Source organism: Lolium rigidum, chromosome 6 (assembly GCF_022539505.1).
Source record: "Lolium rigidum isolate FL_2022 chromosome 6, APGP_CSIRO_Lrig_0.1, whole genome shotgun sequence".
Taxonomy (NCBI): domain Eukaryota; kingdom Viridiplantae; phylum Streptophyta; class Magnoliopsida; order Poales; family Poaceae; genus Lolium; species Lolium rigidum.
Window position 1 is genome coordinate 71,824,995 of NC_061513.1, and position 12,217 is coordinate 71,837,211.

The 12,217-nt window shown below is 48.5% G+C and overlaps 1 long non-coding RNA gene across 1 annotated transcript; it reads left to right on the forward strand.

Annotated features, from left to right (window-relative positions):
• The first annotated feature begins 360 nt into the window (after nt 1-360).
• On the forward strand, nt 361-1,280 carry LOC124660827. Its single transcript, XR_006989975.1, has 2 exons — nt 361-501; nt 1,052-1,280. It is a non-coding gene; the product is annotated as an uncharacterized LOC124660827 (long non-coding RNA).
• Nucleotides 1,281-12,217: the final 10,937 nt, after the last annotated feature.

Genomic DNA, 12,217 nt, shown 5'->3' on the forward strand with positions numbered 1-12,217 from the left:
GGACGGCGACCGTGGTCTCAAGATGGGCGGCGGCGGGAAGCAGCCGCAGTGCAAGAACATGAAGCAAAATCAGCGCAAGAAGTTCAACGGTAGCTCCCTCATCAAGGTAACTAAATTTCTGTCACAAGCAAAACTAATTTGCCACATCTGGTTCTCAGCTCTGAGTGCAAAACATCACGTCGGTTCAGAGATAGGGCTGAATTCATATCGCAGCCTGAATTTAGTTTGCAAAGAGTCTGAATTTAATCTCCTCGTCTGGATTGTTAAATGTCTTCACACAATCCAGATCACTGGAAGTAGGGACAAACTAATTTTGTAACCCAGGCTCCCACCATGTCTGTTCAGAACATGAATTATGCTAGAGAGGAGTGTTGTTACTGTATGTTATGCTCCAGCTCATTCAAACATGAATTATGTTACCATACGTCACTTCTCCCGCTTGCTGCATCTTGTGCTCTAGCTGAAATTTCTGACCTGATATAATTTTCTGCTATTTCTAAGGTTGCATTTCCCGATCTCATTCATGCTTAGAATGCTTAGTTGCTCACAATACATTTTAAGTTCTGTGAAGTCTGAACATTACTAGTAATACTAATTGGAAGTCTTCATACGTTTCAGTAGTATCAAAGTTGGTTTTAGTATAGGAAGATGCTGCCATCGACTAGCACTGAAGCTGCACTTGCCGTCAGTTTATACATGTACAGGTTGTTGCATGATAGTGGACAGATTTACTGACAAGTTGCAGTCATCGATTCATCTTTTTCTACTTCAGTTTGGATGCCAACCATCCCTTCACAATTTTGAATGCTTATTCATATTCGTGCAATTTGTGTTCCTTCATGTTCTGAACAAGGATACAAAAAGAGCATGAAGAAAATAGTTTCATGCTTCTGTAAAATATATAACAAGTTGGATTGAATGTAATACTCTGTTCTGATGAAGTAGTAGTTATGTCTAGCCTGTGTAGGCTACTGAAATTGTTTCACATTCCTCAATTCTTCTGTTGTAAGAAATACTCCATTACAAATGATGACTAATTTGTGATGTGCAGGTTCCTTCTTGCGCCTGGGTCTGTTGGTGCGGTATCATGATGCGGCTCGGCGTTGAGGATGTGTGGCTGCTTCGCAACCTGCATGGTCAGGCGGTGCTGCTGCCACGATGGCCTTAACCTTTGTATAATACTGTTTAGACGGATTTTTGTAATGCTAAGTTGGTTGAGCTATACTTGTTCAGATTTATACTGATTGTTCAAATTTATACTTAAGCTATACTTGCTTGAATACGTCTGCTTATATTTGCTTGAATACTTGTTCTGGTTGCACGCAAACTATGCTAGCTGGGCTGGCCATATGCGCATGATGCAAACGATGGCCCTCAACGAGCGGCGCATGTGGCAGGCTAGCTAGGTAGCTCACCGAACGATCCATGCTAGCTAGCTGATCGTATGCGGCGCGCGCGGCGCCGCAGAACCGCTACGATCGCACGCGGCTTTACGCGACAAACCGCAACGCTTTGCGGTCATGTGCGGCCCAAACGCGGCCTGCCGCGTTCCGTCCCGCTTGCAGCCTGACCTCTTCCTCCCTCTTCCTCCCCCGATCCCGCCGCCGCCGCCGCCCTCCAGCCCCGTCGCGCCCCGCCTCCGCCGCGCCCCGCCTCCTCCGCCCCGCCTCCGCCGCGTCCCGGCCTCCTCCGCTCCGCCGCGTCCCGGCCTCTCCGCTCGGCCCTCCTCCGCTCGCCACGCCGCGCCCGCTCTCCTCCCGCCTCCTCCCGCTCGGCCCTCCTCCCGCTCGGCCCTCCCGCCGCCCGCCCTCCTCCCGCCCCGACCTCCTCCCGCTCGGCCCTCCTGCCGCCTCCCGCCGCCGCCGCGTCCCGGCCTCCTCCGCCTGCCCCGCCGCGCCCCGGCCTCCTCCGCATCGGCTCCTAGCCGCTGCCGCCCCGGTCAAAGTATGTTCTTTTTTTTTTCTTTTTTTTCATTTTGTAGCACTAATTGACGGTTGATTTTTTTGCAGATGGAGATGAACAACGACGTTGTCACGGACTCGATGTCGGATTCGTCGGATTGGTCGACATCCGACGATTCCGACATTGATGAGTTGTTGCAAGACGATGATGTCGAGATGATGAGCCTCCTCGTCGAGGTGCAATCGTTTGAAGACCGCGCGAAGGCGATGGATCGGAGGAGAGGGTCGACGATGGGGCGAACCACCATCTACCGGAACCGCGCTCTCGGACACGAGCATTTGATGGAAGACTACTTCGCCGAGGTACCTACATACCCTCCTCGCCTCTTCCGCAGAAGGTACCGAATGCGCCGTAGTCTATTTGTGAAGATTGTCACCGACTGTGAGGCGGCCTCCACATATTTCAAGCGTCGTAGATCCGCCGCCGGTATCATGGGGTTTAGTGCATACCAAAAGATATCGGCGGCAATGCTGGTACTGGCCTATGGTGTACCTGCGGACTACACGGACGAGTATCTTCGCATTGGGCAAGATACAACCACGGAATCCGTCCGTAGATTTGCTAAGTTAGTTATCCGGTTGTATGGTGAGACATACCTTCGAGCACCAAACGAGGAAGATACAAAAAGATTGATGGAAACCAATGAAAAAAGGGGATGGCCGGGGATGCTAGGTAGCCTTGATTGCATGCATTGGACATGGAAAAATTGCCCAAAGGCATGGCATGGAATGTATTGCGGTAAAAGCCGTGATGCTACCATTGTGCTTGAGGCCGTGGCATCGGAGGACACATGGATTTGGCATGCATTCTTTGGGTTGCCAGGAACACTCAATGATATAAATGTGCTCAATAGATCTCCTTTGTTTAAAAGATTAATTTCTGGAGATGCTCCAACTTGCAACTACACGATCAATGGCAATGACTACTCAATGGGATACTATCTCACCGATGGCATTTATCCCGAATGGGCAACTCTTGTGAAGTCCATCAAGGAGAAAAATGGGGTGCCCTTGTCCAGAAAAGAGGCTCATTTCACAAGGGCACAAGAGGCAGCCCGCAAGGATATAGAGAGAGCTTTTGGTGTCTTGCAAGCAAGGTTTGCCATAGTTCGGGGTCCGGCTCGGTTTTGGGACAAGAAAACCTTGGTGGACATCATGAAGTGTTGTGTGATTCTACACAACATGATCCTAGAAGATGAAAGGGGTTAAACTTGCCTTGTTTCTATGACAATGTTGGCACACGTGTGCAACCGGAAAGAAACCCTTCTCGTGTAGAAGCTTTTCTTCAAGCACATCGTGAGATTGAAGATGCAGCCACTCATGGTCGTCTCCGTGATGATCTAGTCGAGCACCGAGTGGCGGTTGGATGGGCAGCGCCGTGGCGCATGATTTACCTTTGTTCTATTTGATTCGAACAATTATTGTTGTATGGTCCAACATTGTTGTAACAATTTGAATGATTATTGTTTTATGTGCTCAAATGTACTATTTGGTGTTGTAATAATAACTAGAATGATTATTGTTTTATGTGAAATGTGATGATATTTGTGATATGTGAAATGATGATATGTGATGAAAACTGTGATAGATATGGCATATGACAGTTTTAGAGGTTGGGGTTGAGCCAAAGACTAGAACCCTCAAACTGCATTCTTTAGGGGTTTAGGGGTTCTACTCTTTACCCCTGTTTTTCAACCTGTAAAAGTGCACAAAAATGGCTATTTCCAACCTGTAAAACTGCTATAGAGGTTTGAGTGTTTAGGGGCTCTACTAGACATGCTCTAAGCTGGCGCTGCTGCGCTGTGGTGGCGCCGTGTGCATGGAATTTTCTGTGTGACTTTTTCTGACTGGTTGCTACATTGGCCCACCTGTCCGAGTGGTTATATTTTCCCTCCATTTTTTTGGAGTGTTTCAGACTCGAAGGATTCTGATTGGGTTCCTGTTAAAAAATGAAACGTTTAGGTTTCTTCTGAGATTGAGTAGCTCGGGTATCAGACCCAGCAAAACCTATACACCGATCAGGTCGGTGGCTACCGGCCACCGCACACCCCCTGGTCGGGTATTGGCCATGCCCATTTGGGTCCGTTTAGCCTGTGCAGTTCATTTTTGCTTTTTCTTTTTTCTTTTCTGGTTTCTTTTTCTGTTTTCTTTTCTTTTTTCTGTTTTCGATTTTGTTTATATTTTTTCAGATTCGCAAATTTTAATTTTTAAAAATTGTTCAAATTGAGAAAATGTTTAAATTAAAAATGTTCAAATTTAAAAACCGTTCAAATCTGAAAACCATTCAAATTTGAAAACCGTTCAAATATGAAATTTGTTTAAATTCAAAAATTATTCAAAATTTTAAAATGTTCAAATTTGTTCAAATTTTAAAAACATTCAAATGTAAAATTTGTTCAAATTCAAAATTTGTTCACATCGAAAATTGTTCAAAGTAGAAAATTGTTCAAATTTAAAAAAATTTCAAATTAGAAAATAGTTTAAACTTAAAATTGTCCAGATTAGAAAATTGTTGAAACTTAAAATTATTCAAATTTAAAATTTGTTCTAATTTGAAAATTGTTCAAAAGTTCTTTTAAAAAAAGCGAAAATCTTTTAAAAATCATTCAAAGCAGAGATGCTCAATTTTAAATTTTAAAGTATTCAGATTTTGATAATTTTTATTTTTTAAAAATATTCAAATAGTAAAAAATTAACAAACATAAAAGAAAGAAAAAAGAAAATCCTACATGTTTCTGTTGGGCCGGGCCCAGTAAGCCACGTCAGGCGTGCGTGAGGTGTGCGGTGCGTTCGCCCCCACCGACCAGCTCGGGGCATAGGAGCTCCCATCAGACCCAAGCTCTTGTACGAGAATGTGAAAGCCCTATCCGGGCACATCCAATCAAGACAAGCAATGGGCTCTACGGCCATCAGGCCCATCACAGAGAGCACGTTTACCTGCACCTAGTCCAGCTAGCCCAGTCCCGATACTAGAATTGCGCGTCCGTGGCCCGTTTATTTTGCTCTGTAGACATGACCCCCCTCTCACTCACAAGTCTGTAGGGATTTATCATGAATGTGTGACGCGATGGTATCTATTGTTCTTCGTAGAGATTGTTTCGCGTGCGACAAATCACTACCAAGTTTGATATCTGCAGTGAAATTTATGTATTTCCGCTGACAGGGCGGTGGGAAATAGTCTACAATTCCACTGTAGACTCTAAAAATTGCTTTGTGATAGAAAGTTCCGTGCCAGTTTAGCACAGGCTTCTGCTAGTCTGGTTGGAACCCGGGCAAGCCATCTTTTTATGACCCGACTTTATAATGTTTTTTCATGCGTATATAGCACGAGAGTTTCTTAGCGTATTCTTTTTGGAAATTGGTATTTTGTTAGTTCAGAAGAGGTATTATATATACGTTGGCGAAAAGTACATCTGGCTCCCGAGCTCCAGTGCTCTTGCAATTTTAAAAAAAATAAAAATATTTATTAGTTATCAAAAAATCTGAAAAATAATTCTGTACATTGTTAGCGATACATCTCACAATCATGGAAAATCTCAACCAAAAATTCTTTTTACTTTGAGCTAGACAAAAATAACAAAATCTGACATATTTTTGTAGATTTGAAAATGACTAGTCAGATCTGCACTTTTGTCTTTTTTATGTAGCTTAAAATATAAAGTATTTGAAATTGATATTTTACACGTTTGTGGGATACATTATTGGCTATATGAATGTATTTTTTCAGATTTTTTTGACACTTAAAAATATGATTTTTTATTTATTTTAAAAACGAGATCACTGGTGCCCATGTGCATCAAATCTCTGTCCGTACTTGGATGCTATATATCCTTTCTTCCTGAACTCACATCCTGACATCCGTCACAGCCTCACAGGAAGTTTGATTTGCTTCTGTTTCATCCCAGTGTGCAAGTCTCTCCTAACAAGTTTAACCAAATTAGCATGTGAAAAAGAGGTGAGCCACCCAGTTTCCAAAAGCGTTCGAACCGATCAATCTTGACTTTATTAGATCTGTTAAACATGTCCTCCAAAGGGATTTGGGGTACGCCGGACAAAAAAATGTTCCTAGCCGTTGTCCGGCGCGTCTTGCTACGGTGTCCTGGGCCCCGAGCCCGTCGCCGCTACACAGGGGACGTCGGACACAACGAAAAGCGAGGCGGGAAGTGGCGGGACCGACGCGTCAGCGGCACATTGAAGTTTAACCTAACCGTCGCCTACCTCACGACGGAAGTTATTGGCGCGTAGCGAAGGTGCAGTTCCCGCAGAGGCGCAGCGAAGCGTCTCGTCGCGCCTAGCTCTGCGTGTCGGCGTTAATGAGCGCCACCGCTCCACTACCTCCCTCCGACCTATAAAAAGGGCCGCTCTCTCATCGTCCCTGATGTCTACCCACGCTTCTATTCCTGTAGACAGTGTTGGGCCTCCAACAGCAGAGGTTTGTAGAACAGCAACAAGTTTCCCTTAAGTGAATCACCCAAGGTTTATCGAACTCAGGGAGGTAGAGGTCAAAGATATCCCTCTCAAGCAACCCCGCAATTACGATACAAGAAGTCTCTTGTGTCCCCAACTGTCGTTGCCTAATCGACGGTGCCTCGGAGGAGGGATCCTCACGAGGGGGAGAAGAAGTAGGGGCCATAGGGCGGAGTGCACACGGGACGGTGGTACGCGATTTACCCAGCTTCGGAACACCTGCACGATGACAGGACCTACTGATGCTTGTCTGGAATTATCTGGGCGCTTTCGCGTTGTTACAATGAGTTGTGGTTGTGCCTCTAGGGCTCCCGGGGTCCGGGTTATAAAGGCGCACGGATCTAGGGTTTACATGGAGAGTCCTAGCCGGATTACAGGTTGCCTAACTACGGTACAATGTCTTGCCGTGTACGTCAAGGATCCGCCTCCCTCTATACGTCGTCCCGGATCCGGGTTCCTACTGGGCCTTCATGGATCCGGGTTCTTCCAAAGGTCGGTCGGATCCGGCTCCCATCTCCTGGGCCGGACTTCATCCTTCGGGATCAACGACAAGCCGGGCCGCCCGATGGGCCGCATGCCACATCACCATCTATGGGCCACCCGGGCTTGCCGGATCTAGGCACTGTCGATGGTACACCCATGAAGTATACCCACAACAGTAGCCCCCAGAGTTCTCCGAGTTTCACCTCCTGTTTCCGTCTTGCTAGCGCCTTATGGTCTCCGGCAATGTTGGTAACGCGGAGAAACTTGAAGAACTCCAACTTCACATTTTCGTCTTTCTCAACCTTTAGTCGGAAAATCTTCTCATCCTGCGGGACTTCATCCATCGACAGTTCAAAACATGTCTCCGGGTTACTCCCCTGCTTGCGAACGAGAACTGCGTATCTTCGCGCTGTTTACCCGGAATCTTAAAATACTCAAACGGTTCCGCCAATTCTGGCGCCATTTTCGCGCGATTTGAGCGTTAACTTATCCTTAGCCATTTTTACAGTTTAGGATTTTGACACGTGTCACGCATCCAACGGTGCGACGCTTGCATTCCGACCACAGGATGCGGAGCACGAATCTCCTCCCTACGGCCTATAAATATCCACCGTCAACCCTAAACCCTCATTCACCCCCCTTCTACCTCTCTGCGAAGCGCCGCCCTCGAGCTCCTTCTCCGCCGTGCCGGAGTCTGCCGGAAAACCCGCCGGAGTCTCGCCGGAGCTACTTTGCCAACGCGCAGTTCATCGTGTTCTTAACTTCAGCGAGCCACTGTGCGAAATCCTCGTCGCCGGCGACTCCGACCACCGCGGAATCCATCACGGTGAGTTCTCGAGCTTCACTCTTTCGCCGTAGTTAGAAGGGATGATGCTTAGGAAGACGATGTGGATCCGACTAAGTTACGTTTTCCGCCACTGCTTCTTCTTCAGATGTCTTCTGCGACTCCGCCTCCAACCTCCGAGCCAATCATGGCAACCCCCCTCTCCTCCGCCCCTCCTCCCTTCGTTCCAGTCCAACTGGATCCCACCAAGGACGCCGAAGGAACTTCTGCTAACCCGGAGAAAACCTCCGGGGCGGAACAGGCAGAGCAGAAGGCGGAAGAACTCGCTGCCAAGAAGTCCAAGGCTCGTCAGCGAGACTACGAAGCCAAGGGGAAATGGTGGCCCTGCACCGACATCGAAATGGAGCCGCGGAACCTCGAGGCGGAAGGTTTCTGCGTCCCGGAAGGCTGGCGAACAGTTCCGGGTTCCCTGGCTCCAGCCCCTCAGGATGGCGAGATGGTGGTGACTAAGGCGCTGGTGGAGCGAGGTTTTCTTTTCCGCCATCAGATTTCTTCTCGGAAATCATGAAGGAGTATGGGCTCCAGCCCCACAACATATCGCCAAACAGCGTCCTGGCGATCAGCAACCACGTCACTCTCTGCGAGGGCCATCTCCGGGTAACTCCCGAACTTCCCCTATTCCAATATTATTTCTCCGTCAAGAAGGAGAAGATCCGCCAGACCTCCGAGTTGGCGACTTGCGGGTCCATCACCTTCATGCTCCGCCCCGGCCGCGTCTACCCCCATACCGACCGCCACGAATCCGCGCGGTACTGGTCCGGAGACTTCTTCTATCTGAAGGACGTTTCCAACCCGGCGGGCGAAAGGAAGCTGCGCCATTCAAGAACAGCCCCGCCAGCGAAACTCCGGCATGGACGCAGTGCCCCCACCTCTCCGAGTCGCCTCAGCTGACCCGCACCGTTAGGCGGATCTGCAAGCTCACGGAGGAGGGCCTGACGGGGAAGGACCTTACCATGTCTTGGTTCACCAAGCGGATCCAGCCACTTCAGCATCGAGAGCGCTTGATGTTCCACTACACGGGGCGCGAGGATCCGATGCGCGCCTCGAAGGACAACCTCTCCGCCGACGCCATCGACAAGAGGATCCGGCTCCTCATCAAGATTCCGCGTGAACTTCATGTTCACGTGTGTAACAAAGACATCCACACCAGCGGCTCCGGGACCGCGGTATGTTATCTTGACTTGACCATTGTTTCCTTTGTACTCAAAATTTTGTCTAAGTGTTGGTTCTGTAACTTAGCTCGAGGCCCTCGAGGAAGGTGAACTCGGAACTCTTCTCCGGGTCCCATCTACGGGCAACACGGATCCGGAAGCCGCGTCGGAGACGGAAGCTCCCGAGGTTCCGCGCCATCTCCGGCTTCCATCCCTGTTACGCCGGAGGTCGAGGTTCCACCCAAGGCCTCCTCTGCCACCAAGCCGGATCCCAAGGACGTCATCAATCTTGATGACCTCCCCGAAGACCCAACTGGCTATGGCGATTCCGGCAAGGGCGCATCCTCCTCTGCACCTCCGCCTGAGCAACCAACTGCCACCTTCGCTGAGCCTACGCCTGAACAATATGAGCAGAAAGTGCAGCTTATTCGTGCTACTGGCACGCCCCAAACTTATCTTCACCCTTCTCAGAACGCCACGCGAAAGTTTCCGCCATGATGGAGAAGGTGTGGGGGCCTGCAGATACGGAAATGAAGGAGCTCTCCGACCTCGAGAGCGATCTCAAGGTCTTCTTTGCTAAGCATAAGGAGGTGCGCCAGGTAACACTAGCCCCCAAGCATTAGGTTAGACATTTTTTCCGTGTAACATGTGTTAGCCGATGCTTTCTTCAATATGTACCTTAAGGCGGAAATTTAAAATTTTCTCAATCCAAGACTTTGAAATCCTCGCCAGCCCCCAGAATTTTGAATTTCTGGCTAACTCCTGTCTGCTTCTCAGAACACACGGAAGCTGCATGAAGACCTGCGCGTCCATGTGCTGGAGAAAATGACGGAGATAGAGGGGCTGCGCCAGAACGCGGAAAATAGCCAGAAGGCTATTAAGCACTTGGAGACCCGCCTTCAGGGTACGAACTCCGAGTTGGATTTGTATCTTGCTATAATCTTTCATGATGCATAACATGCTGTGACTTTCCGCCTGCAGAAGAAACTGCCAAGCATTCCGCCTTCGATGAACTGTCCGCCAAAGTCAAAGTGCTCGAGGCGGAGAACGAATCCCTCAAGGCCTTTATCAAAGATTCCTCCGACAAGGAGAATTTGGCGAGGAAGGAGCTCTCCGAGAAGCATGCCCGCGACGTGGCGGAACTCACTGACAAAGTGAAGAAGAACCAACAAAGGGTAACTTCCTTAGTGGCAAAAAACAGGGTACAAGAAGCGGAGGCGGAGGCTATCGACAAGATGATCTTCCGTAAGCATCCTTTTATGTTGTAATTCCGACTTTATCATATGTTGCTTGTGTCCGCGAAGGAACTGATCCCCTTTTTCACAGCGAGTCTTGGGTTTGAATGGTCCAAGGACTCAACCCTCAAGAGGACGGAAGCATATGATGAAGCACAGAGTTCCATCGACGAGCTAGTCGAGGCGTGTCGCGGAATCGCCAAATCCCTGTCTTTGAAGAGAGCCAAGACCACAGTGATTGACACTATGACCAGGCTTATGAAGCAGGTGCCGGAACTTATCAAGGATTGGCAAGAATCTTCTGCTCGCGGAGTCGCCTCTCTTGTCTTAGCCACCTGCAAGGCGCACTTCCCCACCATGAAGTTCGCGGACGTTGCGCGTGATACTCCTAAGGGTACCAACATGCGCTCCATCCTCGCGGAAACCAAAGGGTTTGATCGCATCTTTGTTGGGCGAGTTAATCACTCGTTCTGGTATAACAAGTATGATCTTCCCAAGGGCTTCTCGGATGCGGAAGACGAAGAGGAAAATGCTGAGGAGGGCGACGCAGAGGGTTCCGGATCGAGCGCTGATCAGTCCGAAGACTTCTCCGATGGAAATTCCGACATTGGTTCCGGCGACGACTCTGGCGACGGCTCCGCCTATGTAGCATCCGATGAGGATCAGTCCTCCGCGTAGATTTCCTGTGAAACAATGAAACAATGATGTATCATTTTGGCCCCGGAGTGGGTTTGTAATATAACTTATATTCTTAAGTAGCTAGGGACGAAACAGCTATGCATGTGCGGAAACAACTTATCCTGCAATCCTTTAATATTATTTGCATGTTTCGTTTTGTTGGAAAGCAAGTGCTGATTTCTATGTTTTCCGGCTTACTCGCTTGACCTTCCGCGAGCCGGAAGACCTTTAGCCGGAAACGCTCGCCAGCGGCGACGAAGCCCAATGGCAATCCGTCAATAACCGCGGAAACAAGCCCCCAGCCAAGGTGCCGGAAATCGCTACTAGGAATCCACGAATTCGCAACAGAAAATATTTCCACCAGAAAACTTAAGCTTACGTCCTAAAAGACGATTTTTGAAAATCACAACTTTCATACATGCCTAGGCGGAAATATCCAGCTCTGCGGTTTTAGTTGGAAAACATACACGATCTAAAAATGAACAATTAAAGGAGGTAAAATACTCAAAGAGTGAACCAAAAGCTTTATTTCATTGATCATGTATAACTATTACAGAATATGTAACTCGGAAAATTGTGCTAAGTGCAGAAATGACGTAGCTGTGCAATATTCCAGGGGCGATCTGTTTCGTCGTAGATGTCATCCGGATCCTCTCGCTTGCGTTTCCGGTACCAGTTAGCAGGTCTATCCTTTAACTCCTGGAAATCGACAAGGTAGTACAATCCGTTGTGAAGTACTTTGCTAACGACAAAGGGTCCTTCCCATGGAGATTGCAGCTTATGGTCTTTCACCTGACGAAGGCGGAGGACCAAGTCTCCGGCCATGAAAGAACGATTCCGAACTAGACGGTTGTGATAGCGTCTGAGTTTCTGCTGGTATATGGTGGAGCGTTGGTCAGCTAGGTTCCGAGCTTCTTCTATCAGGTCCACAGATAGCTGTCTGGCCTCGTCAGCATTTTCTTCATTATAGGCGGAGACTCGCGGAGAATCATGGATGATGTCAGAGGGGAGCACGGCTTCGGATCCGTATACCAAAAAAACGGGGTAAATCCAGTTGACCTGTTAGGGGGTAGTTCGCAAACTCCACAGAACAGAGTCTAACTCCTCCGCCCAAGCTCCAGCTGTGCGGCGCAGCGGTTCTTCAAGGCGTGGTTTAATTCCTGATAGTATGAGGCCTTTTGCTCTTTCGACCTGACCATTGGATTGTGGATGAGCCACTGATGCTAGGTCCAGTCGAATCCCTACGTCATGGCAGTAATCCTTTAATTCTCCCTGTGCGAAGTTTGTGCCATTATCTGTGATTATCGTTGTGTGGGATGCCGAATCTCGTCACGAGGCTGCAGACAAATTTTAATGCCGTAGCACCGTCGGCCTTTCTCACTGGCTTTGCCTCGATCC